The sequence below is a fragment of the Oryx dammah genome, unplaced genomic scaffold (assembly GCF_014754425.2).
Source record: "Oryx dammah isolate SB20612 unplaced genomic scaffold, SCBI_Odam_1.1 HiC_scaffold_3, whole genome shotgun sequence".
NCBI lineage: Eukaryota > Metazoa > Chordata > Mammalia > Artiodactyla > Bovidae > Oryx > Oryx dammah.
Genome location: NW_024070187.1, coordinates 97,795,517 through 97,821,871, shown reverse-complemented (window position 1 = coordinate 97,821,871; position 26,355 = coordinate 97,795,517). Strand labels below are relative to the sequence as shown.

At 41.3% G+C, this 26,355-nt stretch overlaps 1 long non-coding RNA gene across 1 annotated transcript in view; it reads left to right on the top strand.

Moving 5' to 3' along the window:
• Positions 1-26,355, top strand: part of LOC120861528 — a 279,664-nt gene that overhangs the window by 170,174 nt on the left and 83,135 nt on the right. The window lies entirely within an intron of this gene.

Sequence of the window (26,355 nt, the reverse complement as noted above, 5' to 3'; positions counted from 1 at the left end):
TACATATACATATACATATACATATACATATACATATACATATACATATACAGTCTTCCCAATGGCTTGAGGTAAAGAATCCACTGCAATGCAGGTAATGCAAGAGACTCAGGTTCAGTCCCTGAGTTGGGAAGATCCCCTAGAGAAGGAAATGGCAACCTACTCCAGTGCTCCTGCCTGAAAAATCCCATGGACAGAGGAGCCTGTCAGGCTACAGTCCATGCAGTTGCAAAGAGTCACACGAGCACACACACATGCACATATATGTATATAAATATCTATGAACATATATATGTCTATTTACCTCCTTGTTTATTTTCTTCACTAAAATTGAAGTTCCATGAAACTACTCTTACTTGTCCCGCTCATCTCTGTATTTCTGGCACCTCTTACAATGCCTGGTATATGGTTGGCTTTCACTAAATGTTTTTGATGGAAAAAAATAATTATAAAGTACTTGTAGTTTTGCCTGTTAGATATTTTGGGGTTTAACTTTCTACCTAGGGTTGCTCAATGAGTAACTGATTTCAGGAATTAGGAAAGGCGGTTGAGAGGAGATGGCATTGAGGAAGGCTTGAGAGAGAATATGTCACCAAGTTGAGGTGTGTGGGTTCACATCAAAGCAGTGGCCCTCCAGCATAAATAAAGACATGGGAGTATGAACGCTCTCAGTAGAACTGGAGTAATCCAGTTTGGCAAGAGCTTAGGCACCCATATTCACAGTGAGAATGAAAGAAAATGAGCCTTAACTGTGCCTCAGTTCCGAATTGGAAAGTGTCTTGAATCTCACTCTAAAGGATTTTATACTCTGTGATTTAGTTCATAAAGTTTTTAAATTTTTTTCTGTGAATTCATATAGGTTGACTTTTAAAAACTTTTAATTTTTATGCCATTTTAAAAGGTTACTTTTCATTTTCAGTTATTACAAATGATTGGCTATATTCCCCATGTTGTACAATGCATCCTTGAGCCTCTTATACCCAGTAGCTTTTACCTCCTCTCCCCAGCTCCAGTGTGGTCCCTCCTCCCCTTCCCACTGGAAACTACTAGTTTGTTCTCTATATCTGTGAGTCTGCTTTAGATCATAAGGTTTTTAAGCAATGGTGTTTTTGTGAAGGCCTTCCCGGGTTGCTCCCTGGTGAAGAATCCATCTGCAATGCAGGAGACCTAGGTTTGATCCCTGGGTAGGGAAGATCCCCTGGAGAAGGAAATGACAACCCATTCCAGTGTTCCTGCCTGGAAAAATCCCATAGACAGAGGAGCCTGGCGGGTTACAGTCCATGGCATTGCAAAGAGTTGGACATGACTGAGCATCTGAGCGTAACTGGCAAGGGAATGTTGCTGGTAAGGTGGAAGGTGAAGATGATATAGGAGAAAGCTGGAGGCACAGGATCATTTAGAAGGCTGTTTCCAAGTCCAGGAGACAGATGATGACTAGTACAACCAAGATAAAAAGGGTAAAAAAGGAAGAGGGAAAAGCTTTTTAGAGACATAGAAGGGAGAATTGACTGGTTTTGTTGACCAGTTTGACATAATCGGTAAGAAAAGAAGTCCAAGGAAAACCCCAGTTCTCTTGCATATAGTACCTACAAGATGCCAAGCTGGAGAGAGTAGGAAGAGAAACAAGTTTACAAGAAAATCAAGAATCCTGGATACACTGAATTTGAGCAGTTGGAAGTTTCACTTCAAAAACTCATTATATTCAAGGCTTATGTTTGGAGTGATCCCTCCAAACATGCAATAAGCATGAACCTTCTGAAATGGTCATTCATTACCTTTGTTTGAAAACATTTTTCTCTACCTATGCACTACTCATAAGTGGATATCATGGTGAGTTAAAATAAGCTTCCCCCCCCCTTTTTTTTTGGCCTCCACTTACACTGTAAGGCCAGTGACAGGATTCAAGATATTTTGCATTTAAGTTTCTGATGGAGGAGGGAGATGAAAAGGAATGACTCTATTCTCTGGTTATTTTACCACTCAACATTCCTGAGCCAAATCATTTATAGTCATGAGAAATGAGCTGATTGCTGATGAACACAAGGTGTGAAGATAAACTTGGGTCTATAAGGCTGAAGCCCCTCTGCAAAGAGAGAGAAGAGTGTTGATGTTTGCAGAAACTAGATGGGCTGAGCAGTGGGCTCTAGGGAACATGTCTTCAGCACCAGAGAGCAAAAGGTCACAGCGAAAGATCAGAGCTACTTAGTTGGCATGGTGTTCCTAGACCCAATCTTACTGGAAGCTTCAGATGGATATGATGTATGTAATTTAAGTCACATGCATTCTAAAGATTTGTTCTTTAAAAACCCACATATCTGCAATCTCTCTTGATAATCCATACAGTTTTGTTATAATCCTCACCATCAAGAAGTTCATCTTTGAATCTAACCTTATTTGTTAAACTCTTGCCATTTGCAATTATACACTCTGTGAATATTCCTGTGTTGGTTAGACTTATCCTGTCTCTCTCTCCCTAAACTGTAACCTTTTTAAGGACAAAGACAATACCTAGGTATGTTTATATCACTGTGTTTGGCATTCAGTTGGTTCTCAATCAGTGTCTGTTGACAGAAAACAGCAAAATTCTGTAAAGCAATTGTCCTTCAATAAAAAATAAACTAATTTAAAAAACAAAAAAATGAATGTAGCCCTTTTTAATTGTTGCTATGATTCTTGATACATGCAAAGATGGTCATTAAATCATTCCTCTGACATGACTTCTCATGTGCCTTAGAATCCCATTCTCTTTAGTGGAAGTGTCAAGGTGTGCTTCTCAATCTAGTGCAGAATAAAGAAGGGCTGGTGAGAGGAAGATTTTGATATCAACTAATTTATTGTGAAAAGGACTGCATTAATGGAAAATGCCATCTATTTTCCGTAGCCTGACAAAACTCAAAAGTCATCTCAGTGTAAAAAAATTGAAAAGTACATGTAATGGGATCAAAGTTTGCATTAGAGTGGACATGTCTGAACCGCTATAGAGTGTGACTTTCTCAAAGTGAAGGGATTGCTTATGACAGCAAATCATCTTCACTCTGTACTAATAGTATAGGCCTGCTGTCCATGCTAAGACGAAAGCTCTATAAAACAAACTCGAGATGAGTGAAATTAGCAAAAGTTTCCTATAAATGATGGGAAAGAAAAGAACAGCCTAGTCTTTATTCTTTATTCACTTAGACCTTTGTTCATTATCTTGTAAGTTTCTTGTATGAAATATATTTTATATATATATATATATATATATCCCATGTATGTATTTCCCATGTGTATCTCATCTTACAGTCTTGATAACAAGGGCAAAAAACAAGCAAGCCACAAAAAAGTGGTTTTACAAAACAATCATTATATTCTGCAACTCACATCTTTCTATACAGCTCAATTTCCTGTAACTTCCAGAAAACAAACCCATAATTACTGCTTATGGGATAGTAGTAAGGAAAGACTTTGCTAATTGATACTAATAGCTCCAAATTTGTGTGTATATGTGGTTTTCATAATAAGTTAAAAATTTGAGTTTATAATCTTTGATGAATCTAAAATAAGTAGTCTTACAGATTAAGATACTATTGGTTTCTTATATGAGTATTTAGAATTTCTATTATAAAACAGTCTTCTTTTAAAACTTAGATTATCTAAAATCATAAGGAACAATTCTGGCCTAATTGTGCTGTGTGTTGTGCTATTATAACTAACTATAGATTTAGGGTTTCCCTGGTGGCTCAGATGGTAAAGCACAACACAGGAGACCTGGGTTCAGTCCCTGGGTTGGGAAGATCCCCTGGAGAAGGAAATGGCAACCCACTTCAGTATTCTTGCCTGGAAAATCCCATGGATGGAGGAGCCTGGTAGGCTACAGTCCATGGGGTTGCAAAGAGTCAGACACGACTGAGCGACTTCATTTCATTTCATAGTAGCTTTTTACAATCAAATAAATGAAATTACAACTGTTCCTGTTTTAGAAATTTTTAATAAAGCCCAGTCTTTCCTCCAAGTACTTTTATTTTAATATTTATCATGGTCAGAATGTAAATCTTTAGAAATGGAAGAGTTACTATATAGTCAAGAAGATAGAATCACATCTCACCATAGAGGCTCCATTGCACCTTGGAGTCGGTGACCTCAAAGTGAAAAAAGTGAAAGTGTCAGTTGCTCAGTCATGTCTGACTATTTGTGACCCCGTGGACTGTAGCCTGCCAGGCTTCTCTGTCCATGGAATTCTCCAGGCAAGAGTAATAGAGAGGGTAGCCACTCTCTTTTCCAGGGGATCTTCCTGACCCTGGGCAAGAACCTGGGTCTCCTGCATTGCAGGCAGATTCTTTACTGTCTAATCTAGTCAAGAAGATGGAATCACATGTCACCATAGAGGCTCCATTGTACCTTGGAGTTTGTAATCTCAAAAGTGAAAGTGAAGTCGCTCAGTTGTGTCCGACTCTTTGAGACCCACGGACTGTAGCCCACTAAGCTCCTCCGTCCATGGGATTCTCCAGGCAAGAATACTGGAGTGGGTTGCCATTTCCTTCTCCACTGTAATCTCAAAGGGCATCATAAATGCTTATTTTTATAGAATTGGTACAGAAAGTAAACTAAAAATAAACCAGTTTTCATGGATTGCCCAAAAGTAGTCAAGTTTTTTTTTTATTGAATTATAGTTGATTTACAATGTTGTTAATTTCTGCTGTATAACAAAGTGATTTAATTACACATAAATATACATACTTTTTAATAGTCTTTTCCATTATGGCTGATCACAGGATACACTGCTGAATGTAGTGCCCTGTGCTATACAGTAGAACATTGTTGACAGTCAAGTTTTATTTATTTTATTTTTTAATTGAGAGTTATGTTTTATTCAGCAGGAATTTTTAGGACTTCACATCAAGGAGGCAGCATCTCAAGTAACCTTGCTCTGTTAGTCAAGTTTTAAATGAGAACTGCTTTCACTGGGAATTCCTATATAGTCACATGTTCGTAAGAGCTTCATACAGCCTCAGGGCATGCTTAGTCACTCAGTCGTGTCTGACTCATTGCAACCCCATGGACTGTAGCCCACCAACCTCCTCTGTCCGTGGGATTTCCCAGACAATAATACTAGAGTGGGTTGACATTTCCTACTCCAGGGAATCTTCCCAACCCAGGGCTTGAACCTGGTCTCCTGCATTGGCAGGCAGATTCCTTACCACTGCGCTGCTTGGGAAGCCCAAGAGGATGAGATGGCTAGATAGCATCACCAACTCAATGGACATAACTTTGAGCAAATTCCGGGAGATAGTGGAGGACAGAGGAGCCTAGTGTGCTGCAGTCCATGGGGTCACAAAGAGTCAGACACGACTGAGCAACTGAACAAGAGCAACAACCATACAGCCACCTTCTTTGGGTGGTGCCACATTTGAGAAAAATCTCTGCTGTTTCTCCTCCTTGCATAACCACAGAGTTATGTAGCCAGAGTGAACTGTAAGTTCAGTAACTGAAGATGGATTGTTTGCCTCTGCTCTATGGTCCAACGTCCCTCTCCGAGTCTGCAACCTCGGCCACAATGTGCTTAGCTAGGATGACTGGTACAAGGCAGAAAGAGGAACAATTCAAGGTGATCATGGACTCTCTGTCCTGTACTCTCTAAGCGTCTTGGCTCACCCCTAGAGTCTCCTGCATCAACTGGCAAGAGTTCCCAATAAGGGGTTTCTGGGGAGCAGGGCTTTAACTTCTTTCTAGATTTAAAGGCCTGGACTGCTGAATGATGGATTCTCCCCTAATATCATTAGCTGCACATGCTGCTAATTGTAGTGGCTGCTAATCCATCTGAGCAGCCAAAATGATATTAGCTTTCAATAGGATTTACATCTATCCAGGCTTGTTTCTGCATCAGCTAGCAATTAAAGTTTAAACTGTTGAACATGCAGCTTGCTGTAGGCTAAGTAATATTTAATAGCATTAACAGTGCATTTCCCTATTCGCCTCCGGATCTCTTTACAGGCTCATCAATTCGCCATCACCTTTGTGTGGCACAGACGACATTAGCTCTTATCCTAACAGCTTCCAGAGGAGGGCACTGTCAGAAGAGACAAGACAATAGAAATACCAGCTGCACATATAAGTCTTAGCAGCACAATTTATGTTTCTGGTCCTATTCATTCTCTCTTTCACATATTCATACACAACATACACTCTCACACTTATTGGAGGAGTTGTGGTAAGTTAACCTACCAGGTTAGGCTTTGAGCAACCTGCAAACCAACTTATTTGTACAAAAGTGTTTATTGAAGATGGATATTAACTAAAAGACTGCTTGAATCATTCCAAACTCTGTGAGAAATCCAGCTCTTTCAAAGTCCAGTGTAAACTCTTTTGATTGACTTGTTTAGTAAAGATTTATTTGTGTGCAATTGAGTGAGATCAGGCTGGAACATAAACTCCGTGGTGGTAGAGTCTTTATCTGTCTTGTTCACAGCTCTACCCTTATCCACCTATTGCAAAGACTAACATATAAAATGCACTTAGTAAATATTTGTTGGCATAATGATTGCATGATATGAGTAAGGGATGATTCAAACTTTTGATACTACCCCAAAGCCCCTGATATCTCCCTCCTTGCTTGGTGGGTTCTACACACACTTACTGCCCACACCGTCCTTGTTTCCAGACCACCTGCCAAAGGGTGGACAAGTCAGGGGTGGGGAGAAAAGGTTGATTTAGAAGGCGTTCTGTAATCACTGCCAGAAAAGTGTCCTTGTTAGGACCAGACCAAGAGGAGTTTGATATAAAAATATCTTAGTGTCCTGTAAGTCTTCCTGCCTAGGGATCAAACGTTGGTGGATGTCAAATGGTTGCTATCAAGTTGCAATTTCAGAATGAGACTGTATCATTATTAGTTTCCTAGGACTTTCATAACAAGTATCAAATCCCGAGTGGCTTAACATAGCATAATTATATAATCTCACAGTTTTGGAAGCCAGAAGTCCAACATCAAGATGTCAGCAGGGCCATGGTCTTAATGATGGCTGTAGGGGGGAATTCTTCCTTGTTTCTTCTAGCTTCTGGCATTTACCATGTTGCTTGACTTGTACACACAACCCTCCAGTGACATAGCTGTCTTCTCCCTGTGCGTCTTCATGGTATCTTCCATCTGCATGTCTGCCTCTGTATCCAAATTTTCCCTTTTTATAAAGACATTGGTTATATTCGATTAGGACTCACCCCCATGACCTCATTTTAATTTGATTACCTCTACAAAGGCCCTACTTCCAAGTAAGATCACATTGGAGGTACTGGGGGTGAGGACTTAAATAGATCTTCATTGCAGGTAGATTCTTTACCAGCTGAGCCACAAGGGAAGCCCTCTAAATAAACAATATAACCCATAACAAAGGATTGTATGCAATCTGGAAGATGCTAAAGGGTTCTTTTCAGGCCTAGAAACCTCCCTTCTTAAGAACCAGAATAATTTATATTGTCAGGGCATGGAGGTCAATAATAATTTAATTATTCTTATCATTTGTGGGGCCTTGCTATCTTGTAGTTCCCACCTTCATTGACTTCTGTTATATAATATTCTCCAACTATTTCCCTGATCACTCATAGTGTTTAATAATTTCTCTTTCTCATCCATCCCTTAAATGTGACATTCAGTCTAATTCATCAGTTGGTCCCTAGTCTCTCTGCTCTGTTTGGCCAATAAGCAACTGGTTTAAATTGTACTTGCTCTTTGGTCCTACTGCACAAGGGTGACTGAGTCTGCTTTGTGGAAAATTAGTCTTGTGAGACAGGCCAATTCATTCTGAGAGTTAGCTATTTTATTAGAAACAATGATTTCTAAAGGTCATATTAATTTTTTTCTTATTTTATTTCAAAGTAATCTATTGTTTTGGCATTCATACAATAAGGAATAAAGGCAACCATAGTTGCTATTTACATAGACATTATCTTACTCTGCTTTAAAACATAAAATGCAGAAAACATTCAGTTCTCTTAGGCTGGGTTTATCTCTAAGTTACCCTGGATGTAGTGAGTTGAAATGAATAAAAGACACTTGTGTTTTATACCTCATTTCTCCTTCTTTGGAAATGACTTAGCGTAATTGTGATAAGCTTGGTAATTTCATTGGCTGGCCTAGCACTGATGTCTCATCATAGAAGAATGAAATGTCCCTTTTAATGACATGGAGCGTGTCTTCATAATCTACATTCATCCATCAGTCAATGAAAAAAAGCAAAGGCATATTTCTGAGGCCTATTAATTAACATTTGTACAAATGAAAATATCTGGGGCTTCCCTAGTGGTCCAGTGGTTAGGAATATGACTTACAATGTGGGAACACCAGTTTGATCCCTGGTCTGGGGGGATCCCACATATCTGGGAGTGGCTGGGCCTGTGTACCACAGCTCCTGAGCCCACGAGCCCTAGAGGGCACACTCTGTGGCAGAAGAGGCCACCGTGATGAGAGGCCAGCACACCGCCGCCAGCAGTGGTCCACACTCACCACAACTAGACAAAGTCCGCTCACAGCCAGCAAATACATAAGTAATAAAAGATTTTTAAAAATACAGTGCCTGGAACATAGTAAGCACTGAATAATTTATTCAAAAGAAATGAAAAAAATCTTATCATTTCCGTAGAGTTTTCATAGTTCCAGTCGCAGAGAAGAGCTTCACATCGACGTCCTCAGAGAGGAGAGACACGAACAGATGAATGGCTTTCTTCACGCTTCTTGTTGGGTGAATCCGTCACGCTCCGGGGTCATGATAAGTTTGCCATTTTTGTACAAAATCACTTAATAAATTGATTGGCACCTTATCTCGGTGTCAGTGTTGCTCCACTTTTAGAGATGTCCAAACTGTTTAAATATCAAAAACAAACCATGGTGGACAACTCGGTGAGAAAGGGTTTGTGCTAGCTGAAGATCAAAGGGAGACGGCTGACTGCTGTATACATTTGATGTTACCAGAGGAGAAGCACAGTGATACATGCAGTCAGAGCTTCTTGGCTGGCCTCAGAGAACAGTGAAAGCAGCTGGAGGCGAAGCCAGGACAAACATCTACAGAAAATCAAAGTGACATGTTCGAAGGAAAACAAGATTTTCGGCATTGGGAAGGTGGAGATTAGAATGTTATCCTGTCTAAACAGTCTAAACTGTTTTTTAGAAAATTAATGATCCTAATTCTGGATATGCGAAAGGAAAAAGAGAGAATCCTTTCAAGTGGAGAAGTGTTATGAAGTATAAAGCAGCATATGATCACATGAACAATATGATACTTTAAGCTGGCATAGTCAGAAATTTTAGGAGAGCTATCAATAAATTGTCAGTCTTGGGGAAAAAAAAACATCTCGTGGTCAAATTTTAATTTATGAGTATTTTATTAACTTGGACTCAGTGTCTGAGTTTTCCACGCATGGCCAGTTAATGAATGTGAAATGTATTTGGTTGTATGATTTATTGCAAATATGCTGGAGAAGATTCAGGTAGAACATGAAAAAGTCAGTTTGAGAGGCACCATTTCAACCTTACAGGGGTGATTCTCTTGAATGGTTTGATCACAGACTATGGCATACATGGAGAAAATTTTCAGGACTTCAGTTCCATTTAGACTGAATAGTGGGATTTAACTATAACTTTAAGTAGTTTCCCAATTTGAAAAAAAATTTTTATGGTCTGCCACTCTTCTTGATAAGCTTGTAGGATGACTTTATGTAATTTCATTCTTTTCTATAAAGCAGTCACTTCAAAAACACAAACCACCCATTGTGAGAAACCCAGCCATAGAATCAGTTCAGACCGCACTCCAACCACACTTGTCTACTCAGGATGCTACGGACTTGGGTTGCTGCTGCTGCTGCTGCTAAGTCGCTTCAGTCCTGGGGAAGCTAAAAGTCATAATGAAAGCAAACTGTGAGCAGCTGTTCCCAAAGTTACTCTGTGTTTGGTTTGGACTTCTACTTCATGAATTCCTAGGATTCATTTGCAAAATGGTAAGTAAGTTTTGCATTTCAAATATGAACAAAGCATCCAAGGAAAAGAATCACTAAAAGTGGTGCGATGTATTCTATGAGATCAACAACAGAGCCTGCATGCCTGCACACCATCTGATGTTCTATTTAACTTGAACAACTTAAAAAAAAATAATATTGGTATTCTTTCTCCAGATGGTATGCACAATAAGAGCAGGGAGTCTGACTGTCTTATTTACTCATCTAATGCAGTGTCAAGCACCTAGTAAGTGTTCAAATACATTACCATATGTAAAACAGATAGCTGATGAGACCCTGAAGTGTAGCTCAGGGAGCTTAGCTGGGAGATCTTTTTGACCTAGATGGGTAGGATGGGAGGAGAGTGGAAAGCAGGTTCAACAGGGAGGAAATATATGTATACACATTGCCAATTCACTTTGTTGTACAGCAGAAACTAACACAACATTATAAAGCAACTATACTCCAGTTTAAAAAATCTGTCAAATATTCATCATATGAATAATGATCATTTAAGATGGCTTTAAAGTTAGAGCTAATGTATTTCTTTTCCTTCAAACCTATTCTTCTAGTCTTTCTTATGTTAGTAAATGGCGACACTGATTACACAAATGCTTAGCCAGAAACCTGAACACTGCCCTTGATTCTTTTCCTTCCCTCATTCCCCATATTTAACAAGTCCTGTGGTTACTTTCTTGGGCCTCTCCTCCACTGCACGCTGCACACTGCTGTGTAATCCTGCATTCGTCCTCAGTCACTCAGTCATGTCCAGCTCTTCTGTGACTCCATGGACTGTAGCCCGCCAGGCTCCTCTGTCCATGGGAAGTTTCAGACAAGAGTACTGGAGTTGGTTGCCATTTCCTTCCCCAGGGGATTTTCCCAACCCAGGTTTCGAACCTCTGTCTCCCGCATCAACAGGTAGATTCTTTACCACTGAGCCAGCTGGGAAACCCACTGTGTAAGCCTAAGCCATTTCTTTTCTTGCTTGGACCACCACATTGGTTCCCCTGCTAGTTTCCCTGCTTTTACCCTTTCTTTCTTTACTCTGTCCTCTTCACAGCAGCCAGAATGATCTAAAATCACAGTTCAGTTCCATTCAGTTCAGTCGTTCAGTCGTGTCCGACTCTTTGCGACCCCATGAATCGCAGCATGCCAGGCCTCCCTGTCCATCACCATCTCCTGGAGTTCACTCAGACTCACGTCCATAAAGTCGGTGATGTCATCCAGCCATCTCATCCTCTGTCATCCCCTTCTCCTCCTGCCCCCAGTCCCTCCCAGCATCAGAGTCTTTTCCAATGAGTCAACTCTTCACATGAGGTGGCCAAAGTACTGGAATTTCAGCTTTAGCATCATTCTTCCAAAGAAATCCTAGGGCTGATCTCCTTCAGAATGGACTGGTTGGATCTCCTTGCAGTCCAAGGGACTCTCAAGAGTCTTCTCCAACACCACAGTTCAAAAGCATCAATTCTTCGGCGCTCAGCCTTCTTCACAGTCCAACTCTCACATCCATACATGACCACAGGAAAAACCATAGCCTTGACTAGATGGACCTTAGTCAGCAAAGTAATGTCTCTGCTTTTGAATATACTATCTAGGTTGGTCATAACTTTCCTTCCAAGGAGGAAGCATCTTTTAATTTCATGGCTGCAGTCAGCATTTGCAGTGATTTTGGAGCCCCCCAAAATAAAGTCTGACACTGTTTCCACTGTTTCCCCATCTATTTCCCATGAAGTGATGGAACCGGATGCCATGATCTTCATTTTCTGAATGTTGAGCTTTAAGCCAACTTTTTCGCTCTCCTCTTTCACTTTCATCAAGAGGGTTATAATATTCTACTGCGTACACCCTACATTGTCTTCCAAAATACAATCTTCTTCCTTACCAGAGTCTATAAGATCCATGAGGTCTGGTCCTCACCTCGCTCTCCACACCAGTCTTGATCAGCCCTTCCAGTTCCTCATTCTAATCTAGCCATGTCAGTCTTCCTCCAGTTCCTAAGAAAACATCATGCTGCTCCCCACCTCTTGGCTTTTGCTCCTGCAATTTTTCCCTCTTGGAATGAACTGCCTCCTGGTCTCTGAATGACTGGCTTCTCACCCTTCTAGTCTGATTATTCTTGAGAAACCTCCCATGAACCCTCACCTGAGTTAATTTTCCCTCACAACCCCTCCTCAAGCACTTGACCTGTTTTGAATGTTTTCATAGTCCCATCACTATTCGCAAAAATGAATAATTTGTCTGTTATCTCTCCCCCCTAGTGCTTTGGGACATATCTATTTTGCACTTGGGACAATGTTTGATGTATCTTATGTGGTCTGTAAATACAAAAAAATTGAGTGATATAACATCCAAATAAATATTTCATATGCATATATAGTGCATAGGGGAGATAAACCGGAAAGTTTTGTTTTAGCTTAACTTCAACCCTTTCTCCATTAACCCACTTACTTACTAAACACCAAATACATGAGAGTTATTCTGAGGCTGCTGTGAATTCAAAGAAATAGACCTGGTCCCAACATCGCATATTTAGACACTGGGAGAGGAGATTAACATGCATACCAGTAACTATAATTTAAGAGAAAATTGGAAGAAAGACACTCTGGAAGTTTTTTCATTTATGTACAATTTATACTTTATTTTTTTTAATTGCATCAGACCGTGGATAGAAGTTTCAAGCAGAAAAATGACTTATCGGAGGTAAATCTGGGAAGGCTTCATGAAGGACCCAGTGTTTAACTTAGATTCTGACAAATGTAGAATGTGGAGGCACAAGAATAGTGTGATAAAGGGCCATCATTATAGGTGAACAAATGCTGCAGAAATTACACAGCTCAAGCGGGTGTGGGGCACCTGTGGAAGGGGCAAATCTCACAAGAATAGAAGGGCTGTGTTGGGAAAGTGAGGTGTAGTGTTTGTAACTGCCTGGAGAAAGAGTTTGTGCATTGTCTGAAGAAGAATAGGGAAGCCCCTGAAATTTTTCAAGCTTGGCAGTGATTGAATTCGAGTGTGGTTTAGGATAGTTTCAAAGTTCCACATAGGTGGATTAAAACAGGGGAGGAATGGAAGTAAGGGCAGTGTTTGGAAACTTCTAGTTTTAGGAGAGAGATAGACCAAATCTATGGTGATCATAGCGGGGAGAAATAGGAGGAGGGCAATTGAGGAGGTACTACAGTGGGCTTCCCTGATGGCTCAGTAGGTAAAGGATCCATCTGCAATGCAGGAGACACAGGAAACGTGGGTTTGATCCCTGGGTCAGGAAGATCCCCTGGAGTAGGAAATAACAACCCACTCTAATATTCTAGCCTGGAGAATTCCATGGAAAGAGGAGGCTGGCAAGCTATATAGTCCACGGGGTCGAAAAGAGTCAGACATGACTGAGCACGTGGCACAGAGGAGGAAGCTTCCTGTTTTGAAAACTCATTGACAGGTTCAAGGTGTAGGCGGGAGGCAGGATAACCTTGGGGGTGATGATAACAGGTGAGAGCAGAGGTCTAGGTTCATTCAATAGCTGGGAGGAAAACTGAGAAGGGGAGTCCTCTTGAATGTGAGATGGGTGAATACACTTCAGGTGAGGATTATGACGGAGAAGTTTCAACTTTATAGTCTGTTTCCTATTGTTGTCGTTCAGTTGCTCAGTTGTGTCCAGCTGTTTGTGACCCTACGGACCTCAGCATGCCAGGCCTCCCCTGTCCCTCACCATCTCCTGGAGTTTGCCCAAATTCATATCCATAGAGTCGGTGATGCTATTCAACCATCTCAGCCTTTTGCCTTCAATCTTTCCCAGCATCAGGGTCTTTTCCAGTGACTCGGCTGCTGGCATCAGGTGCCCAAAGATTGGAGCTTCAGCATCAGTCCTTCCAATGAATATCCAGGGTTGATCTCCCTTAAGATTGACTGGTTGGATCTCCTTGCACTCTCAAGAGTCTTCTCCAACATCACAGTTCAAAAGCATCAGTTCTTTGGTGCTCAGCCTTCTTTACAGTTCTGTTTCCTACATTGGACAAAAAAAAAAAAAAAAAAGAATACCTCCTAGTTTCTACTCCTTTAAGGGTTTTATGAGAAGCAGCCTGGGAGATCACTGATTTCTGCATGTCTCCTGCCAGGTCAGATGACAGAGGTTGAAATCCTGATTTACTGCTCAATAGCCTACTGCTTACTGGTCACCATGTGACCATAAACTCTCTACCCTCAATTTCCTTCCCCCATGAAACAGAAATGAGACCATGATGATTGTAATCTCAAGGATTTGAGGAAGATTTCAGTGAGATTGTGTATTTTAAGGTGCTTTGTAAACCTTCCAGGATATGCCAGGAAACTCTAGGTATGTGACTGATGCTTATTGGACATCGGCTCTATTATGGAGTTGGAGAAGACTCTTGAGAGTCCCTTGGACAGCAAGGAGATCCAACCAGTCTATCCTAAAGGAGATCAGTCCTTAAAATTCATTGGAAGAACTGATACTGAAGCTGAAACTCCAATACTTTGGCCACCTGATCAAAGAACTGACTCATTTGAAAAGACCTTGATGCTGGGAAAGATTGAAGGCAGGAGGAGAAGGGGATGACAGAGGATGAGATGGTTGAATGGCATCACTGACTCAATGGATATGAGTAAACTCTGGGAGCTGGTGATGGACAGGGAGGCCTGGAGAGCTGCAGTCCACAGGGTCGCACACGACTGAGCGGCTGAACTGAACTGAACTGATGGATTATAAAACTGCTTGAAACATTGGTCCTTTTTTAAAGCTTTTATTGTGTCATTGTCCCTGAAAACACAGTCATTAAAAAGAATTTTTGTTTCATTGGTCAGGTGACCTGATCTTTTTCTTTGAAAATTTCTAGTAACATAAAACTTAAGCCACTGAGGAGACTTTAGGACTTGAACAACGGAAAAGGAGGGCAAGCTGGCAGCAGCGTTCGCTCCTTCCGGCGGGCGAAGCCACGCTTTCCCGCACTGCCTCCCTGTGTCAGCAGAGAGAAGCACGGCTGCCGGTTCCCTTGGTTAAAGCGCTGTCTGTTTCAAGTATATGGACTTGGGGTTGCAGACAACTGATGGGCTTGCGATGCCAGCAGCAGAGCTCCGTGCCAGGCTCAAACAGTCTGCAATCCTCTGTAGAGAAAAATAAAATCCTGCTGGCAAAACTTCCCTAAAACTTAGGCAGAACGTAGCGGGGGTGGGGGTGTGTGTATATTTACTTGAAAACGAAACAAAACAACGCATTTAAGAAAGAGCCTGTTTCTAAACCTCCCTTACCATCACAAGGAATTTTATTTCTTTTGAAGTGCCAGCATTCCGAAAAGAGGGACGTGAAGAGGTATTGCAACCATTGAATATGGGGCAGACCCCTTAAAGTAAATAATCACCATGTCCATTCCCAAATTAAATGGCTTTTGTTTGAGTTTGGGGTGAGTTTGATAAGGATAGTGTTACAACGTTTAATGAGGTGCAAGGGAAAAATGACTTTTGTAAGTTCACACGGCTGTCATCTTGTTCTCTCCAATGTTCCCTTTCTTCTTAACCTCACCCTCACTGATCTGCTTCTGGATCTTTTTGTATCTGCTTGGTATAAGCCAGGGGATATGTTGATAACAGTCCATTTTTGCTGTGGGTTTATATACATCTATTTTATGTGCCAAGAAAAGCTATCAATGAAGAGGATGAACAAAAAAATTGTGTATGGGCTGTAGTATCCTTTTCACGGGCATGTAGTAGCCTGCTGGCGTCCGCACAGTCTTTTGAATGAACTGAGCATAAAACATGCACATACATACACATATACACACCCAGATTTCCTAGAGCCATAATCTTTCTTTCTGACTTTGATTCTTACCTCGTGTGGATTTTATGTCTTGCTCATTTTTTAGAAAAAAAATCAACAGTCAGCCTGTGGATATTTTTCCTCCTTTTTAAGTCATCGGTTTTGGTGGCAACATAGCTTAGCCCATTCCCAGTTCCATTTCTCTCATTAGTATTAATGGAGTAATCGTCATTCCCTTCTTTGGCTCCTAGGCTTGCTACAATATTTACACATTGGCTGAAGCCAGTCAAGCTGAAATAATGAGCCTTGGACATCCTCACAGCACCAGGTGGGTGAAAACTTGTTGTCACTGGGTGGAATTTATGGCGGAATAAATGATATGTCTCATAATTATCAATGAAAATGACAAGCGATGTCCCTGGTACTTGTCACACCAGCCCAGCCTTGTGGTGGTGGCTGTGGTATCACCTTAGAGAGACAACTCTGCCTCTCGAGTGACCAGGAGAAATGGAATTGCCCCTCAGCCTTCTTTAGCCGCTTCTCAAATTATTATCTCATTCTTCTTAAGGGAAAGGTCCCTTTTTAGCCAGAGGACTTTTTCTACAGACTTGTCAGGTTTTTCTTCCCATTTTGGGCTTCCTGAAAGAAGTTTTCTATGTAAAGAAAGTACAGTTTTCTGTTGGATTTTTTTCTATTTATTTTCCGGTAAAATAAACAAGTCAACTCTCCTGACTTCATCAAACACCTAATTCACTGGGCATTTGTGAAGCACTTGCTACCTTCCAGATGTGCAGGAGCTGATTCCCTTCCAACTTATTCTCTCCTCCAAAGAAGAAGGTAACATAAAAAGAACAGGAATTGAAGACAGACTTTTTAATGCATAGAGAAATTCTAGAAAGCATGTACCTAAGAGTTTGCTTGCCCTGATCTCAGAGAAAGATTTAAAAGTGTTTTCACCTCTTAACAATATTCTTGTCTCCTCGGCTGACTCACTACAGTTTCCCTCGCAATGTGGATTAGTTTTTGAGACAAGGACTGAGCCTTTTGACTAGCATTTGTCCTCTAAGAGTAGAATGTTTGTGTATTTAGACATCTGTGCTTCCCGTCACAGGGCAGCTAAGGAATTTTTCTCGTTGCTTTAGGTTTTGAAGATTTGTTTTCATCATTGACAGTCCCCCACCCCCTTCAGCACTGGGGCTTCAGGCTGCCTCCCCGCTGAGCCTTCTGAATATGTCTCTGCCACACAGACAGCACTCTCTCTCCTCATGGCAATCAGCCTCCAGGAACACTCTAGAATGCTTCTATATTCGGGGCTAATCGCTGTTCATCCCGCCTTCATTACCCAGCCCTGGCTCCAGCTCTTGCCCCTTTTTGCCTTTGTCAGCAGCTCAGATACGAAAGACAGATCCAGGGGACCTATATTTCACCTTTAGACTGGAGTTCCTAACCCATAGGAGCAGAGGAAACCATGAAGCAGCTTTATTCATAGAATTGTGAATAAAAACTGGCATAGGGGAAAGAAAAAAAGAAGAGGCGAAGGAACAGAAGGGTGAGAAACCAGGCAAAAGAGCTTCTGGGTTCACAAAGCAGTAGCCAGGAGACGGGAACCCACAGCCAGCGCGGAAGGGATGGGCCACCAGGGATGGCAGATGGCAGACCCTGCCTTCCCCCGATGGAGGGCTAGGGAGCTGGGGGTGCAGTGCCAGGGAGCTCCGCCCAGCTTTTCTCAGTTTCCGAGTATTTCGGCCTCTCCAAAGATAAACATCATTGTGGGATAACCTTCCAGTTTTACAGTCAAGAGGGATGTTTGTTAGTAATTGTCAATTCTGACCATTCTTTTTTTTTAAAGATTTTTTTCCAAGTTGATGATTTTTAAAGTCTTCAGTGAATTTGTTACAATATTGTTTCTGTTGGGGTTCTTTTTTTTTTGACCACAAGGCATGTGGGATCTTAGTTCCCGGACCAAGGATCAAACCCACACTCCCTGCATTGGAAGACAACATTCTAACCACTGGATCGCCAAGGAATTCCTTCTTCCTAGTTTTACTGAGATATAATTGACATATAGCACAGTGCAGCATGGTAAGGTGTACAGCATGATGGTGGACATACATTTTGTGAAATGATTACTGCAATAGTTTTAGTTAGCACCCATCATCTCTTATAGATACAATAAAAAGAACAAGCAAAAAAGAAAAAGAAATTCTCATGATTTGATTTATTGTAACAGCTTTCCTATATACTATACAACAGTGCTGACTATAACCATCATGTCATGCATTACACCCTTAGTACTTATTTATCATGTAACTGGAAGTTTGTACTTTTTGTCCCCCTTCTTCCAATTCCCCTCTCCACTGCTCCTCAAACCTTCCCATCTTTGGTAACCACAAATCTAATCTCCTTTTCTATGAATTTGAGTATTTTTAAAGCTTTGTTTTCTTTTTTTAGACTTCAGATTTTCTTATATTACACATACTAGGGAGATCATAGGATAGTCATCTTTGTCTGACTTATTTCACTTAGCAAAATGCCCTCAGGTTTCATCCATGTTGTCTCAAAAGGCAAGATTTCCTCCTTCTTAGGGCTGGGTAATATTGCATTGTGTATATGTGTGTGTGTATAGATAGATGTATATACAGCTTTATTCCTCCATCAGTGAAAGTTAAGTTGTTTTCATGTATTGGCTGCTTGTGACTAATGTCACTGTCAGTGTAGGGGTACAGGTATCCTTTTGAGTTAGTGTTTTCGTTTCCTTTGGCTGTATCCCCAGGAGCGGGATTGCTGGGCCATATGGGAGTCTAATTTTCTGAGGACTCTCTGTACCGTTCTCCATAGAGTCCACGCCAGCTGACGTTCCCACCAACAGTGCACCAGGCCTCCCTCTCCTCCACATCCTCCCCAGCTTTTGTTATCTCTTGTCTTTTTGAAGATGGCCATTCTAACAGGCATGATGGGGTATCCATTGTTAACGATCTCTTTTTAAAGGTAAGAGGACAAAGAATCTAATATGTTCATAAAATGCACAATTTTGCCAAGCTGACTAGTGGCAAAGCCTGGTCTCTTGACTCTCAAGCCAGGGTAATTTAGCTGTTAGAGTTACAGATTCAAGTTTCTGTGAGATGGGAATCCCAAATGAGCCAAACAGCTCATGAAGTAAAGATTCCAAATTCTATCTAAGTTCCTTGGCTAGGATCTAGACCAGGATCATAATATCAGAATTATAAACTGAAAATAACTGTTTTTAGTGTCTTCCTCAACTTTCTATACTTTCCAACATCATCTTTAGCTGGGACACTGGAAGGGGAGCTTTTATATTTTCTGGTGAAAAAAATCCTTCTCTGCTCTTCTGAAAACATTATTAGCCACTTTGATTTAGCAATTAATTGATTTCTTTATTTATTCAGTCATTTATTACATATGTATGGAGTCCTTGTTTTGTTCATGTTCCTGAATTATGGAAGTTCTTTAAGAAAGTCATAATCTCAATATAAGATGTATTCTCAAATGACTGAAATCTAATTCAGTCCCTGGCACTACCAGTTATAAAGTAGTTTAGCATATAGCATATACTCTATATTTCAAATAGCCTAGAGCACAAAATGATATCATTTTTTTAAAAAGGTGGTAATTAGTTAGGAATCTGCCCACCCCCATCCCAGAATTTCTTAATTAGAGAAAGTTGCCTATTATAGAGGATGTAATATTTGCCAAGCTCCTGTTATAAGCTAGGGAACAGGTAAAGCACTTTATTATTTTATTTAATTGCTCTTATCATGCTCCAAGATACTTCACTAATTTTACAGAGAAGCGTAGAGAGTCTCAAACAGTTGAGTAACTTTTCCATGGCCAGTGATTTAAATAGAGAGAGTCAGCTTTCAGGTCTAATGAGCTCGAATTTTCTCTGTCCAGCACCAAGTCTAGCCAAGGTTGACTAGTGGTCTATGGCTCCATGAGTTGGCAATGATGTCTCTTCTAGAAGTTGGGGTGAGAAAATTTGTAGATATTGGGGAAAAGCTTGCCTACAGTTAAATAGTTTCTCTGCATCAAAATGCTTCAGTATTAATTGTTCGCTATTAAATGCTTTAATTGTGCCAGTCCTGCGTGTGTGTGTGCTAGTTGGTTTCAGTCGTGTCCAACACTGCGACCCCATGGGCTGTAGCCCACTGGGCTCCCCTGGAATCCACGGGATTCTCTAGGCAAGAATACTGGAGGTGGTTGCCATTTCCTTCTCCAGGGGATCTTCCAGACGCAGGGATTGAACCATGTCTCTTAAGTTTCCTGCATTGGCAGGTGGGTTCCTTACCACTAGCACCACCTGGGAAGCCCCATCAGTTTTATACTATGTGTTCATTGAAGGACAAATAAGAAATTTCTCTTTATCTTAAGAGGCTCATGACTATAATAACCAAGACTTGGACGCTACCTAAGAGCTTATCAACAAATAAATGGATAAGTTGTGATATGATGGAATAGTATTCAGTCATAAAAAATGATGAACTCCTGCCATCTGAGATACATGGATGGGCCTTGAGAGCAGGAAGCCAGACAAAGACAAATCCTGTATCATTTCACTTATACGTGGAATTTACAATAAGCAAACAAAAAGCCAAACTCATAAAGATCAGATTTATAGTTAACAGAGACAGGGAGGAGGTGGCATTGGAGAAAAGAGGTTGAAAGGTGCAAACTTCCAGTTATAAGATAAATGAATACTGGAGGTGTGACATAAGCATGATGATTACAATAACACTGTTGTGTGGTATATCTGACAAAGTTGTTAAGAGAGTAAATCTTAAAAAAAAATTCTTATCATAAGGAAAAAAATATTCTTTCTTTTTTGGTGTCTGTATGAGATGCTGGATGTTAACTAAATTTACTGTGGTGATCATACATAATATATGTAAATCAAGTCATTATGCTCTACACTTTAAACTTACACTGCTGTTGTTTAGTGGCCAAGTCCTGTCTGACTCTTTGCAACTCTGTGGACTATAGCCCACTAGGATCCTCTGTCCATGGAATCTTCCAGGCAATAATTCTGGACTAGGTCGCCATTTCCTTCTCCAGAGGATCTTCCCAACCCCAGGAATCGAATCCATGTCTCCTGCATTGGCAGGTAGATTCTTTACCACTGAGCCACCAGAAAAGCCCAAATTTACACTGTACTGTATGTCAATTATACCTCAATAAAACTGGATAAAAAAAGAGGCTCGTGATCTATGGGCAGTGGCAGTGACATGGGGATGTATACAAATAAATGTGCTGTTCTGTGACACCACAGTAAATCAGCATGCACGATGCCTTGGGAGGGCAAGGGAGGCAGTGGGCACCTCTGCCCTTGGGGCAGATGCAAAGATGGCTTTCACAGAAGTACATGAAAATGAGTACATGGATTTGAAAACATCTTCCCAGTGCCCTGGCTCAGACAGTAAAGAGTCTGCCTGCAGTGTGGGAGACTAGGGCTCAATCCCTGTGTTGGGAAGATCCTCTGGAGAAGGAAACAACAACCCACTCCAGTATTCTTGCCTGGAGAATCCCATGGGCATGGGGTCGCAAACTGTCAGACAGGACTAAGCGACTTCACTTTCACTTTCCCAGTGCCCAGCCCATACATGGCCATACATATTCATGATTTCTGTTTCGAGAACCAGTAAGGACTAAAATGAGGATATACATTTTTTTTTTGCTTCATTTTTATAAATTCTACTCCTTTAATTTTTCTTAGTCTTTCCTTGGTTTTGCTTGAAGTCATGGAAATGTGACCTAGATGTTTTGAAAGGGCAAGTTTACCTGCTTCTAGTTTCTCTGGAAAAAGAAACAGAGGACACAGAGAGCACAATCTTCTCCAGAGTCAGTCATTAACGTTGGGATTGGAAAGCTCTCTTTTCCTCTTCTTTCGTGTCGCTCACCAGCAACCTTCTCCACCTCTGATACAACATTCTCTTCCACCAGATGCACAAAGTGGGAGGATGAAAGGCTTGGGAGAAGGACTACCAGCTTCCAAAAACAGGAGAAAAAAACCCACACAGTGCAACGACTTTCATGAGGGTCTTCACGTGTGTGCATGTGTGTGGTTTCTTTAAGTCACTGGGAAAGTTTTTCCCACTCGCAGAAGCCAAAGAGTCCTGGAGAGTTACAGAGAGCCCCAGCCGTCACCAGCTGACACTTTAAAGGAACTGAAGCCATATAGCCACCCCAGAAAGAGCTGGAGAAAGGACAGCAGTAGGGGGTCAGGGCACTGGGTATTTTTTGTTTTTGCTGTTTCTTCCCTTAAAAAAGTACGTGTCATAGATGTGTCTTCATCAATCATCCTCCAGACACAGTTACACAGACGTGGTGGTAGCTGATTTCCTTATTTTCACGTACATTCCTGTGTGCTGTCTCTCACACACACACACACCCCTTCCTCTCTCTCTCCCTCTCTCTCTCTCTATTGCTGTACTCCATTCTGTCAACTTTCCTTGTTAACACTGCTTGTCCTTCAACAATTACTCAAAACCACAACAGCACAAAAGTGGAAGAGTTGTTATCTTCAGGTGTTGCGGGATCTTAGGATACAACTCGACGCTGAGCCCACTCTGAGAAACGGAGATCTCACCTAACATCTCTACAAATGTTTCAGCAGTTTTCCATAAGACTTTCTCCCAGGAAATAGAAGTGACAGTGACAACCCAGTCTAAAGGGTGATGGTAGACAATCACACACACACACACACACACACACACCCCCACTCACACACCTTTGTTGCCTTTCCTGTATAATATATGCAGGGTTGGTACAATAATGCCCCTTATAGACATGGTGTCCAGAAAGTGGCTAACCATCTACATCTGAACTTACTTCTCATGAAAAAGATCATCTCAGAGTAGTGGGTAGGGAATATCTCTGAGTCTTAAGTCCAGAGTCCTATGGGAGAGAATTTTGGGTACAGACTGGATCTGATAATCTTCCTCTTTCCCAATAGTTGTGATCCAGATTTCCCACCCATGGGGAGGGAACAGAGCTTTTAAAAGCCGAGTCCTACACATTGTGGATGAAGGCAGTTCACAGTGGGTAGCACTTCCTTGGTGGTTCTTTGAGACATAACCAAAAGGCATTTGCCACAGATGTATATTAAGAGAATCCTGACTTTGCTTCTAATAACATAAATATCCCTGGTAATTCATTCACATTCTCTGTACCTTTTCTCCCCACATTTAAAGCAATAATTTGAAATAGATGCTACTTAAGTTCTCTTTCAGCTATAAAATGCTATGAACACATCCTGTGATTTAACTGTTCTTTTTTCAGTTGTAACTATAACTTCTGGTTAAACACATCAAATTGAATTAAGAGTTTGCCTCAGTTTCTTCTGAACTCCTACTAAAATTATAATGAAGAACAGACACAAACTCCCAAGAACTAAAAAACCCAACAGAATTGGAGGCCACCCAGTGAGAGATGCCAACAAAACTGCTGATGCAGGAGAGCTGATGGACAAATGACAATAGACCTGGCAGAGCAGGGGAAGACAGAATTTCAGCCCAAACATGCCAACAAGAGGGTCACCATCTATCTATAGAAGCCTGGAAAGTCTCGGGGTTTGGAGACATTAGTTATTTGGGGCTCCAAAATCACTGTGGATGGTGACTGCGGCCATGAAATTAAAAGACGCTTGCTCCTTGGGAGAAAATGGACATCAGTCAGTTCAGTTCAGTTGCTCAGTCATGTCCAACTCTTTGCAACCCCATGAATTGCAGCACGCCAGGCCTCCCTGTCCATCACCAACTCCGGGAGTTCACTCAAACTCACGTCCATCGAGTCAGTGATGCCATCCAGCCATCTCATCCTCTGTCGTCCCCTTCTCCTCCTGCCCCCAATCCCTCCCAGCATCAGAGTCTTTTCCAATGAGTCAACTCTTCGCATGAGGTGGCCAGAGTATTGGAGTTTCAGCTTCACCATCAGTCCTTGCAATGAACACCCAGGGCTGATCTCCTTTAAAATGGACTGGTTGGATCTCCTTGCAGTCCAAGGGACTCTCAAGAGTCTTCTCCAACACCACAGTTCAAAAGCATCAATTCTCCGGGACTCAGCTTTCTTCACAGTCCAACTCTCATATCCATACATGACCACTGGAAAAACCATAGCCTTGACTAGACGGACCTTTGTTGGACATAGATTTGAGCAAACTCCAGGAGATAGTGGAGGACAGGGGAGCCTGTCATGTTGCAGTCCACACTGTTGCAAAGAATGACTTAGTGACTGAACATTTCTAAAGAAGGTACATGATAAGGTTGAAACCATGATAGTTGGTTGAAAGTTTTTTTAAAGAGCTGTGAGAAGTTCAGATTTCATCGTACCTATCATAAACATTCAACTCCCATCACCAGGGGGCCAGATTACCAAAGGTTTACACTCTGGAATATTGAACTCAAGAGGCCCTGGACTGAACTCAAGAGACCCCAAGCAGCCAAGGGTGAGGCACTGTCCTGGAACCAAAATCTACTGGGAAGATCCTTCTGACTCAGACCCTTTTCCCTTGACTCCCAGAACACTGGCAACCATGAAGGAAATTGAAAGGTTAGTATCTGAAGAAATCTAATGACTCGAAAAAGACCTACAGTGATAAATTAAGAATTTGGGATTAACAGATGGCAGCACTACCATATGTAAAATAAACAAGAGCCTATTGTATAGCACAGGGAACTATATTCAATATCTTTAATAACTTATAATGTAAAAGAATCTGAAGAGAATACACACACACACATGTATATTATGTGAGAATCTGAAGAGAATACACACACACACATACTATCTGTATATGTAGTAATGAAGTCGCTCAGTTGTGTCCGACCCTTTGTGATCCTGTGTACTGTAGTGTACCAGGTTCCTCCATCCATGGGATTCTCCAGGCAAGAATACTGGAGTCAGTTGCCATTTCCTTCTCCAGGGGATCTTCCTGACCCAAGGATTGAACCTGGGTCTCCCACATTGCAGGCAGACGCTTTACCCTCTGAGCCACCGGGGAAGATATATGGGCTTCCCAGGCAGTTCAGTGGTAAAGAATCTGCCTGCCAGTGGAGGAGATGCAGAGATGCGAATTTAATCCTTGGGCTGGGAAGATCCCCTGGGGAAGGGAAATAGCCACCCACTGCAACATTCTTGCCTGGAAAATCTCGTGGACAGAGGAGCCTGGTGGCCTACAGTCCATGGGGTCGAAAGCCTGACACAACTTAGCAATTAAGTACCATATATCACTGTACAGTATACCCAAAACATAACTATATTTACAAAAAAAAAAAAAAAAGACCCGCACTGACCATTTCGGGTTTCTAAGTCACTTCAGCATGCCCAGAGTATCCAATCAACTTTTTAGTTCTGCTTTAAACAATATAAGCAAATAGACAAGAATCTTGGGTCATGTGAGAAAAGGCTTTATCATGAAAGCCAGAGAACCAAACCAGCAAAGAGGAAAAGGAAGTCAGAGGATTTGAAAATGATATAGAATGTAGAAGAAATTAGGAAAGAAAAATGTCAATGTTATTTCTCAAGATATGGAGAAAATATTACATGATGGAACAATAAAAGAGATAAAAATAAGCATTCATAGAATGAGAATAGCTCCAGGAAATAATACCATGTATGGCCAAAACAGGGCTTCCTAAGTTGTTCAGTGGTAAAGAATCTTCCTGCCAATGCAAGAGATGTGGGTTCAATCCCTGGGTCAGGAAGATTCCCTGGAGAGGGAAATGGCAACCCACTCCAGTATTCTAGTTTGGGAAATTCCATGGTCAGAGGAGCCTGGTGGGCTACAGTCCATGGGGTCACAAAGAGCTGCACACAACTTAGTGACTAAACAACCAAAAATGGCCAAAGCAACACATTTGGGAAAGGATTGAAAATTAAAATTAAGACTCAAAACAATGAGGAAAAAAGCACAGACGTCAAGTAGAAGAGAATAGGCAAGAAGATAGGAACCATCCAGGAGATCAACCATCTAATCAGTAAGCAATTATTAACTCCAGGAAAAAAAGGAAGGTATGTAAGAAAGGAAATAAACTAGAAACACTATATGGTTCTGGAGTAAATGATACTTATATAGCCATAATAAAATAATATTGACATTATATAAATATTGATTTAAAAGGAAATTGTGACTGATTTTTGTTGTATTTTACTGGGTATATAAAAATGTATTGTTTAACATTTTTTCCTTTTATTGCAAATTACTATTCATGCTTCTGCTCATTTTTATTGGTGTGTTTATTGTTTATTGGGGCTTCCCTGGTGGCTTAGCTGGTGAGGAACCTGCCTGCCAATGCAGAAGACCCAGGTTTGATCCCTGCGTTGGGAAGATCTCCTCGACAAGGAAATGGCAGTATTCCTGCCTGGAAAATTCCATGGACAGAGGAGCCTGGCAGGCTACAGTCCATGGGGTCGAAAAGAGTCAGACATGACTGAGCTGAGTGTGTACGCGCGCGCGTGCACACGCACACACACACACACACACACACTGTGTATTATCACTTACTGGTGTGTTTATTTATTTATTTTTTTATTTGTGTGTTTTTCATTTATTGGCTGTGTATTATTTTGCTAATGGTTTTTCCTGTGATCATGTATGGATGTGAGAGTTGGACTGTGAAGAAGGC